The 10,792-nt window shown below is 47.5% G+C and overlaps 1 protein-coding gene and 1 long non-coding RNA gene across 3 annotated transcripts in view; both read right to left on the bottom strand.

Moving 5' to 3' along the window:
- LOC308195641 overlaps positions 1 to 10,773 on the bottom strand; it is a 33,521-nt gene extending 22,748 nt beyond the window's left edge. The window contains exon 1 of one of the 2 annotated variants that reach the window (XR_013951688.1): positions 14 to 10,773. This is a non-coding gene — a long non-coding RNA (uncharacterized lncRNA). The remainder of the gene's footprint in view (positions 1 to 13) is intronic. The other variant, XR_013951689.1, reaches the window with a different exon arrangement.
- WNT5B (Wnt family member 5B) overlaps positions 1 to 10,792 on the bottom strand; it is a 70,665-nt gene that overhangs the window by 59,614 nt on the left and 259 nt on the right. The window lies entirely within an intron of this gene.

Below are 10,792 nucleotides of genomic sequence, written 5' to 3'. Positions count from 1 at the left end.
GAGACATGAATACCTCTCCTCTGGCAGGGAAAGTTGGGCACTCGCACTATACATGACAACGATCCAAGAGTTAACCAGGTTTAGAAATCCTTCCACATCGGTGTCCTGTTTCAAAGTCGTGCAACCGAAGAGAGGAACAGTAGTTTGAAACACACAACTTGAGGAAACTTCTTTTTCTTCCCAGATTTTTAAGAAGCAGTACAAGTTTTTTTCCTCTAATTTGAGATAAACACTTGTTTATGAGAACTCTTGCAAGTAATTTTTTCCCATAGATTGTTTGTGTGCACACTGCTGAAACTTTCTGATAACTGAATACACCAGAAAAACAGACATGGATTCCTATCCCAGAATGGATGAGTGCCATTCCTAGACTCAAATTTCAGATGCAAACATTGCAATTTAAGATATCAACAGTTAGGTCCCTTCAGTAACGTTTGCTTTAGCATGTTAACGTGGTTTCTATGAGAATTTCCGTTATTAAATTCCTCCGTTAAAATATTCTCAAAGGGCACAGAAGAGTCTTCAAACACAATCAAACACCCCTGTAAATACTGGCCAAGATCACAAGAAAAGTTTAAAATGTTCACCTAGCTCATCATTGTTCCAGTGATGTAATGTTTGTAGCAGGCCCGCCAAGGCAATACACAGGGGAAGCTGCTGTGAGAACCGCTCTTTTCTCCTTCAGGAATACATCTCCTGCTCGTTTAGACTAATTGATTTCACACACAGTTGTTTATGTGTGTGGCCTCCCCTGATTTTCTGAGCTCTCTTTGCTCCAAACAAAACAGCTTAGGGATGTAGATGGAGCCAATTGCATTTTGGAAGAGTGGAGATAACACCTCAAAGCCAAACAGAAAAAAAAAAAAAAAACCAAAAAAACAACATTTCTTGGTTCTGAGGCTCTCTCTGGATTATGCTTTGAGGCAACTTTACAAAAGCATGCTTCTGAGGAACACCATAAAACTGCTTCAGAGACACAGCGCGCAGAGCCCGGCAGGAAAATGTTCCCCATAGTGGTGGGAAGGGGAAAAAGTAACTTCTGAGCAGAAAGATATATGGCAGCTTGCAAGATTGCAAACAATAGACAACCAAGAAGCTGTCTCAAATTTTAAAACATCCTGATTTCATAGAGCTCGTAGCTGCACTGAGAGAGCATCAGAGTCCTACTTTGTGCATGGATTGTGTATCAGGAAACTGCACTGATCTACCAAACACTGGTTAGAAAGGAAAATTTATCTTGGGCAAGAAATCTGGATATTAATTTGAAAGCACAAAACGGAGCAAGGAAGATTAACTGCCCTCAGACTCTCCAGATCAGCCATGTGGACGCACTGCAGATTCAATCTGCAGTGAATTACAAGTCATCACACACAAAGTATTGAAGTAGCCAGCCAGCAAAACCAGTGGAAATACACTTTTGTGGATCTGGTCAGAGAATGGAATCTCTGTTCCCCAAGAAGGCCTGGGATTTCAACATTTGCCTTCATCCCAAAAAGAGATGAAAGGTCAAAATATTATAATATTTCATGCCATGAACAATTCCAAATGCTTTTGAATTGAAAATGCGGCGGAAAAAAACAACATGTTATTGATAGAAACAAAACATTCAACATGAAATGTTGATCCAAAACAAGAGATTTCAGTGTGTTGACCTGAAATTTAAACTCTTGTTTCAGGTTTCAACTTAAATATCATTTTAAGTCTGAATGTCAATTGGAAACAGAAATCATTAAGTTTTGAAACATCACTATGGAAAAATATGTTTTTCTTCTGGAAATTTTATTTTATACCTAAGCATGTTTTCTAATGAAAGCTTCTTTACTTTGCCTGCTCCGTATTTGTGTTGCTGCCTGAGGACTGGGCATTTGCTCCATGCATATGGAGGTCCCAGCGGGCATATTCACTCTGGGGACACACCAGGAACCAGAGGTACCTCACAGAAGCTCAGGAAATGGCACACCTTCACCCAGACTTGTTTAGGAACATTATGCTCCAAAATATTACAGAGCAATTGCAGATTTTGATTTCAAGGAAAAGGTCCATGGTGTTGGATGGGCACTGGACAAACAGAAACCCACTTCTACACACAGATGATGGGTGGGGTCTGAGGATACTCCTAGATGCCCTACAGAGCTCCACTTCTTATTCAGCATACTGGATTACAGACCACTTTCCAATGGTCCGTACTGTGAAACTTTGGAAAGGAAAAGGCAAATGGGACTCCAGAAATTACCTCTAATCATTTGTTATTTATTTAATATTAATTCTTTGCATACAAACACAAGGAAAAGCTCTAAAAATCCAGAACATTTCTGATGTGTTCATTCTGTCTGAAGACATCTCTAAGCATACATACAACCAACAGTGATTTCTGCCCCATGCAGAAATAACCAACCATTGTTTTCTGTGGAAGTCGGGACAATAAGAGAAAGCAGTGTATCACCAACACAGGGTTGTGAAGTTTGACCAGAAAGGCACCCACACCACTAATGTCTGCTGCTTCTGACAAATGGGATGATGGGCATGAACACCAAGTCTGTACTGCGTAAAAGCCACACAGAGCGTCAATTCACAGCAACCAGTCACAGACACAGGATTTCAAATTACATGGGATCAAGACAGTCTGGAAGTGCAGCTAGAATGATGCAGAGGTGTATTGAGAGAAAGCACTACTAAGGAAAGAGTGAGAGGATCAAGTGATGAATTTAACACTGTTGGCAGTAAAAGCCAAAGGCTCCTGCCCACTTGGGCAGAGGAGCTGACAGGATAAGCAAGGCTCAGTTAGCAGGAGATCGACAGTGCTCAGCAGGGCAGCAGCATCTGCCTGAGACCAAACAGGGAATGGTGACTGCCTGAGACCAAACATGTGAAGGTGACTCTGTGGCTTTCAACATCAGACCAGCATCTGTTACGTTGATGGACCTTCTGGATGACAGTTCGTGACTTGGGAACGGGCAATGGTTCTGAGCTCTTGCAATCCCACAGGAATATATCCTCCTCCTGGGACTTCTCCATCCCTGGCCCAACTCCAGCATGCCCTGACGGCAGGCATAAAAATGTCCTCTTGCACACAGGCCCAATGGATAACCCGAACAGGGGTTGGGGCCCACTGAAGATCACCACCTTTTACCAGGTGGGAGAATGAGTTACTAGACCAGCTGGGAAATAAGAGGATCATCTTCCATGTTACATCATGGAGGTGCAGGAGCTTGTACAGGTGCCAGGCAAAGCTGTTTATCCCTCCATCCTGTGATGGTGAGCGGCACCTTCAATTTGTCCATCTCAGGAAGGATTGCATGAACCACAAGGTTCACCAGCCCAGATCTCAAGAAGGTTTACCGAAAGTGGCAAGGAACTGACAGAGCCTTATCTCTAACATATTTAAAATAGATTTCCTACTTTGACCTTGTCCATAAGCCAAAGTTAGGCTTAACTAACAAGCTAACTTTGTCTAAACATACATAACCACCTTTCTTATTGCTCATAGCTGCGTTTTATGCTCGACTTGAAGCGTCACCTAGCATTTATACTATGGCCTGGTCCAGACTATCAAGTTTACCCCATAAAACTTCATTAGGTCATGAAGGAAGAAGAAAAAAAAAGTCCCATGCCTCTGTACACCCCAGTTAACACCATTATTCTGACAGAGATCCCAGCAAGGCCACAGCAGGAGGTGTTGTTTCTCCCATGTCACCAGTGCTGGTGCTGCTCTGCCATGAACGGGACCTAACAAAAGCAGTCAAATTCACACAGAGGCTGATCGGAGTCTATTGTTCCATCTAGGCAGGTCTGACCTAAAATGGTGCCATTTTCTTAGAAAATACAGAAGTTTTACATGTCTTGTAGTAAAAAAAAAAAAAAAAAAAAAAAAGTGGCTATTATGTGCAGCGGGTTATTATGATGTTGGAGTACAACTGTAGTTATGCAGAAACGCAGACTCGTAGATCATCTCAGCGTGCTGTGGAGAAGACAGCCAGCTCTCGAGTCTTTCAGGATTGCGCAGACTCCCTGGAAAGCACCAGAGATGCTGAAAGAGCCCGAGCAGCTCCAGTAAAAACTGCACATAAACAGCGCTGCACTCACCGAGCTCACCCAGCTGAAAACTTTCTTGCCATTAATAAAGAATTATTAGAAGTTCATTTTGTCCTTTGGCAAAACTCCCAAAAAGCTTGTTAAGAATGGGTGGAAATGGGGAATAGTTAGAAAAACAGAGGAGAAGTCATGACAGGCAATTGGTCATAATTCACGCAAGCACTAACGCGGCGCTACCTGCGTGGCGGGCAGCGAAGTCTCCGCAGGTGGAACAACAGCTGCAGTCACACACAGGGCTGCAGATGTCAGGGAGAAACCTGGTCTGTACACACCCTGCGCTTGAACAAGAAGCAACAGTTCAAATGTGGTTCAAACCCTGAAGCCTCCACTACAGCAAGCAGGGTGATGGGGCTACCCCATGAATATCGCCTCGATGCACGACAGTAGGATTCCAGCTAGTTTTTCAGCATCCAAAGATGGGCAGAATCAACGGTGGTGACGGTCACAGGATACTCAAACCCTCCCAATTGTGACACAGAAATGATAATGGCAACTTATTTTCTAAACAAAACTCTGGCATTCTGCCAGCTCTGATATTTACAATAATTATAGCAAATCTGGACCACAGAATATAATCAGGAAATTTCTATACTGCTCAATCTGTAAAAAGCAAAACAAAACCAAACCACCTTAACACCTTCATTTTCTTTCGCACAGTATCATTTTTTTCTGACTACAGCCAACTCTGGAGTACTTAGGAGCACCTCAGAGACTAGTGAACCTGACAGCCACAAAACAACGTTTTCCGGAAAAGATTCTGTTAATGAAGACATATTTGGGCTCACATGTTTTTCTCGACATTCTTTGATGTGTACCAAAGCTCAGAGAGGTTTTAACAACTAAGCGAGGGATATTCTCAGTTTATTTGCTTTCAAACTGACTTGCACATAATAGAGGTGCTACAATGCTTTGGGACTCAGTGAAACAATGATGCTGAAACAGCCAAGAAACTGAACAGAGAACAATTGGAAGATAAATTTAGGGAGACCACTGAAATACCAGTATTGGTATGACTTTTGTTAACCCTCTGCCCTTAATGACTAAAATAAACCCCAAACACATGCTCCACCCAACCACATCCAATTGAGACCATCCACAGTCTCCACATCCAATTGAGATGGGAGAAGATTTAGAGAAAGCACATTATATTTTCCCCAAATCCTTCAAACAAATTAAAACTTACACTGTATATATATTTTAATATTATAATATATATATATAAATATACATATATATATATATATATATATATATATATACATACACACACACACAGAGATACAATGCTGGTCTCCTTTTCTTTCCCAAAGAGAAAAACTATCAAACCCTTCGTATGACCTACTGAAAGCCAAAGATTACACCCAGAACTCTTTTTTCAAGTCTGTACACAACTGTGCCACAAGCTCTCTGGCCATGAACTGCTGCTCACTCTGGGATGATTTACCCCATCTGTGTATCCCTGCTAGTTACCTAAAGAGTTATCTTATCTAATTTTGTTTTTCTTAATGCCACTCCAGAACCTGAGACAAAGCTTTGCAGAACTGACTCGCCACTTTGAGCAATCAATCCCTGACTCCTTAAGCATGCCCAAGCATCAGAAACAGCTGAGCCTCGGAAGAAAAATCGGGACCTTTGACAGCGTTTCAAGTCGGATACCCCAAATCACTAGTCACTGCTGGAAACCTTGGCCTTCAATACCTTTCTTCTGAATACAAGAGCATTAAACAGAAGGCCACCGGGTTAGCTCAAAGAGTGACAGAGGAGGCCAGGATTCAAACCATCTCTCTCATGTGGTAGACCACAGCATTAACTGCACGACAACCAGGCATGCCTGGAAAAGCAGAGATCAATTAGGGGTCTCTTGCAGGGTTATGCAGGACGCTAATGGTCTGATCCTGCCGTTTTCATTTAGATGAATAAGGCTGCCAGGTCAGGCCATATTTACTGTACCAAGCTCTGAAACTCTACAGAAAGTTAATTCTGCCCAGCCTGACAGAAATAGGAACGCTTCCTCTCCTCAGCTTTGCCCTCTCGCCAGCTCCTTTGAAGCAGAGGTGCACATCAGTAGGTTCCCAAACAAACTGGGACCAACGCCAGCCCAGGGAAGCCCAGTTCTGTACCAAGCAAAATAAGGGAGATGCATCCACCAGGAAGGACCGACTGACCACCCGTCTCGGTCCCGACGGGGGCCAAAAGAGGCACTGTCGCTCTAGAGATGGCCACGGAGCCCTTCAGCATGCTGGGAACAACCACAGCTAGAATGAAAACGGCTGTGGGCAGCAATGGAACAAGGGGAGATTTCCCAAAGCCCACCGCAGCATCAACAGAGCATCTAGATATGACAGAGCAAGAGACCCTCCAGCCCCGAGGGCTCTGAGGTGCTTTCTGCACAGCCAGAATTAAAAATAAAACCAGGAGCAGGGAGGACTGGCTTGCCCAGGACCTCGAGAGAACCAGCGTCTGCTGGAGAGAGGGACTGAGCAGCAAACCGCCAGCCCGAGGCCGCCAGGAAACGCTGCAGCACGAGCCAGACCCACAGCTCAGCCACAAGAGAACAGGTCGGCTTAGGAGGGATGCAGCTGGCTGGGGAGTTAAATTTAGACAGGTAAACAGACCGAGGGGAAGAGGCAGGGTTCATCACAGAGCTCCTACTGCCCGTCTTTGCCCGGCCCCAGGGAGGACACCCCAATAACCCTGCCGGGGGGCTGCAACCACAGACGGGGGCTCCTCCACATGGGCTGCCTGGACGTGCAGGTGTAGGAGCACTGCTGGCATGGATGCTGTTTCCCCAGGGAAGCTGGGCAGCCGTGCTGGGAAGCGTGCACAATTGCAGCCTGAGCTGTGGAGCCACAGCCCCACAAGCTGGGTACCAACGGAGGAGAGCTGGGGCTGCGCACACAGGGAAGGCACCAGAGAACACCCAAGGAGAAGCCAGGGGGCCACAGGGCTGGTGTAGTCATCCAGGTGCCAGAGCCCTGCCGAGCTACCTTTCTGAGGGAAAAAGGCATGACAGAAGAGGCTTTGCAATTGCTTGTGACACTTAATGAAAGAAGAAGGAGTTAAAGTCTTGCAAACTCAGCCAAATTTTAACTTGAGTCTTCCCGGCCCGGAGGGCTCGAGGGGATACACAGCACTGCCTTCCCCAGGCTGTCTGCAGCCTCGCTGCAAGCCATCAGGCTTCACAGCGTGTTTTACAGCGTCCAAGGACAAGTGAAGGATCCCCACAGAAGGGCAGGCTGCGCCGTACAATGGTCTCAGCTTGCAAAGTGCTTCTGCGAAGAAAGGCTGCGTAATTACAAGGGACACGGGAGCATCCCTACTTTGTGAAGCAGCTGTGCTGCAAAGTGGCAATCTGCTTTCAATGACCCTGTTGCTCTACCTCCCTCACAGCGGAGGAAGGTTTGCGTAAGCCTCGTCGATTTGCAAGCCAAGGCTTGGAAGGGGCAGCGGATCGCAGGGCCCGGTGCCGCCCGTGGCTCTGTACGTGTGTTTCATCCAGTTATCTCTGCAGCCAGCCCCACAACTCACACGCAAGTAAAGCGTGTTTTCCAAAGAGACGGTCGGTCTTTATCTGAGGGTTTTAAGAGCTGGAGAAGCTAACGCTTCTTTTGGTAGTTGGTTCCAATGGCTGATCACCCCGCTGTTAAAAACGTTGCCTACTGCTAACACGAACGTATATTGCTTAAATGCCAGCAACATGCTGGTTTTGTGCAGTTCTCTTCTTGAATCGAAAGAGCTCTCCAAGTACCAGCTACCTCCCACCACTGAAAGCACCCAGGTACCGCACCGAGCCACCGCTCGGCTCTTTCTAAAACGCTTCCTAGGCCCACATTCCTTAGGTCTGCCATTAGAAAGGATTGTTTCCTGCCCAGGAACAATTCCCATGACTCCCGTCTGCACTGCCTTTAACTTTAATGGACCTGTGTTCCTTTTTCCATCAAGCTAACACCCCTTTCTCTGTAAAAATGGAAGCAAATCATGGACTGTGCGGTCTTACATGACAACATGCCTTGGCTATCTGCATCCTGATTTTAAAAGTACTGTGCTTAAAAGTCTCTCTGAAACACTTATTGTGTGTGTGTCCAATTAGTTTTGAAATGATGAAATGCTTTTCACTTGAACTTTGATCAGCCATTAGGAAAAAGATCTTATGAATAGAAACAATTTATATTCATTTAGATGAGCAATCATGCAGTCTTCAGAAAAGACTGGATTCCCTGCACGCCTTGAAACCCAAGCCCAACAACTTCAGGACAAAAGACTCGAGATCTGAAGCAGTCCAGAAACACAGAGGCCCACTGGGCTAGAGAAAAGGACAAATAGCATTAAAGGTGACTGTGCTGATTTATTTGTTGTGTAAATTTCACAACATTTGGTTGCTCGCTAATAGCCCAAACTCCTGGAAACTTCAGTACACGAGAATTTCCATTTTTTCTTAAACAGTTATGTTTCTGGCCTTTGTAGAATAAGCCTTGAAAAGACTTTTCAAGAGAGGTATGTCCTCTTGAAAAGGGGCATACCTTACTCCCTAAAAGCAATAAATCAAGAAAACCCAACTTTTCAGACCCAGCTCTTTCAAGACTTCAATTTTTTTTCAACTGCTCTCACGAGTTCTTGCAGACTGGGAGGGAAGGGGCTGAGAAAGAAGACTTCTTGGTGCTGGGATCCCACAGCAACGATTTCAGCTTCAACATGCCCCGAACGGAGGCATGTTAGTTTTACGTACAATAGAGACAGAGGAAAGGACAAAAGGGCTGCTTAAAGCTACCAGGAGGAGAGATGAAACATTCCCCAAGTCACCGAATGAGCTGGGGAGGGACTCGTTTCCAAAAAGGAGGAATCTCTCGCCGACACTCCTGGGCACAGAAACGCGAGTGAGGGATGGAGCCTGGGAGCACAGGAAATCCATGGCTGGGCCGCGGCCAGCTCTCCTGTCCAACTCTGCCTCCTACCCTCAGCTGGCAGTTGAGCCTCATGCTTTTCCCTTCATATACTTGGCTAATTTCTTTCAAGAAGGAAAAAAAGAGTGCTCGGGCTGGCTTTACTGCCACACGTGGTAACTTATTCCATACGGCGTACACTAGGAGTAAAAAAATTCCACCTGAACTCCTTCAGCACCCAAACTTCACCTACAAATCCGTGTGCCCATGGATGGGACATTGGTTTAAGAGGAGTCTGTCCCTCGTGTGAAGAGGAGAATCCTCTTCTTTCTCTCTTGGGAAGAAGAGCATGTACCAAATTTTGTTCTGCTTTTAAAACACGGTGCATGCGACACAAGACAGGAGCGCACCTGTGTGTTAAAACTGCCACCACGGGAAAAAGGGCTTGCTTCAGACCGCGTGCTGGTGCACCGTGGCGAATGTGGGAAGGGAGGGCAACGCCAGGCTCAGGTGTGAGTGCTGGTGCCCCCCTGCAGACCTGAGGCCTGGGGAGAAGGATGGGGAAGACCCTCGTAACATGCACGTACCAGATGGGGTAAAGGGCGCAGAACAGGCAGACACAAAGAAGATGAGCGTAAAGGAAGGAGATACCTGAGCCCAAATAAAGAGCACAGGGAAAGAGCACTTGATATGTAGTCAGCAGAGGAGGCATTGGTGCAAAAAGGCAGTCCCCACGTGCTGGTGAAGTGTGGTAAAGCACATTATGAGAAACGTGCAAACCACGAACGTGATGTGTGTGCACCAGAGTTTCTGGCTACGAAGAAAATGAAGCAAGAACACAGATGCTGGCACACGGGTGAGCAACAGCACTGCTCTGTCATGAAAAAAAAGATGAACAGGTGAGTATATGTGTGCAGAAAGCAGAGCAAGAGTGGCGATGAACACACGCTGGAGAGTGCATGCAGGAAGGCATTAAGTGGAAGGAAAAAGTTGGATAGAGAGACGGACAGGGATGCTCAACTGGTGGCAGAGGGAAAACACGAGGTAACAAAGCGTGTCACAGCACACGACAATATGTTTGGGGAAGTTCTTCTGCCGGTACCGCTAAGGGAAGTATTGCACCATAATTCCCAGAAAATAAAAAAAAAAGAAAACGAGTTTCACGAAACACGATGTTTGTTATGGGTACAGCGGGGATGCTCGCGCCCCCGTACCGTGGGACCAGGCAGGCCGTCGCTGCTCGCCTGTGTCTCTGGGTGCACGAGCACCTTCTGCCGTGCCAGCACCCGTGCGGGTGCCACACAGCAGGTTTGGGGCGAGACCGACAGCACGGGCAGGGGGCTCGGGGGCTCGCAGGGCAGCTGGTGCCCACCCCGGGGAGAGAGCAGACCCTCACCCGCCAGCAAGGTCCGTCTTACCGGGGCAGCATATGCTTTGCCAGAGCCTCTCCTCTCACGTCAGAGGACCATCTGCCTTAGCACGGCCGCGGCTGCCACGCCGAGGAGCATCCCTCACGCCACAGCAGCCTCCCTCGTGCCAGGGCGAGGCCCGGAGCTCCCCCCACCGCCGCACCAGCCCCGTCCCACCACGGGAACCCCTCCGAGCCCCCCGAGCACCTTCTCCCGACCCTCCAGGCCGAGCCGAGGGGCTCCCGGAGCCCCACCAGCGTCCCCGACCCGCTCCCCGCTCTCCCCTCGCCGCCCCCCGACGGCCCCGTCCCCTTCACCGGGCGCTGCGCGGAGCCGCGGCGGGGGTCGCGGGGACCACCGCGCCGGGCCCTCCTCGGAGCCCCCCGCCGCCCCCCGCCGGCCGGGGCCGCC

The sequence above is a fragment of the Anser brachyrhynchus genome (assembly GCF_964034855.1).
Source record: "Anser brachyrhynchus genome assembly, chromosome: 1".
Lineage (NCBI taxonomy): Eukaryota > Metazoa > Chordata > Aves > Anseriformes > Anatidae > Anser > Anser brachyrhynchus.
The sequence above is the reverse complement of the archived record's forward strand: the minus strand, read 5'-3'. Positions and strand labels throughout refer to the sequence as shown.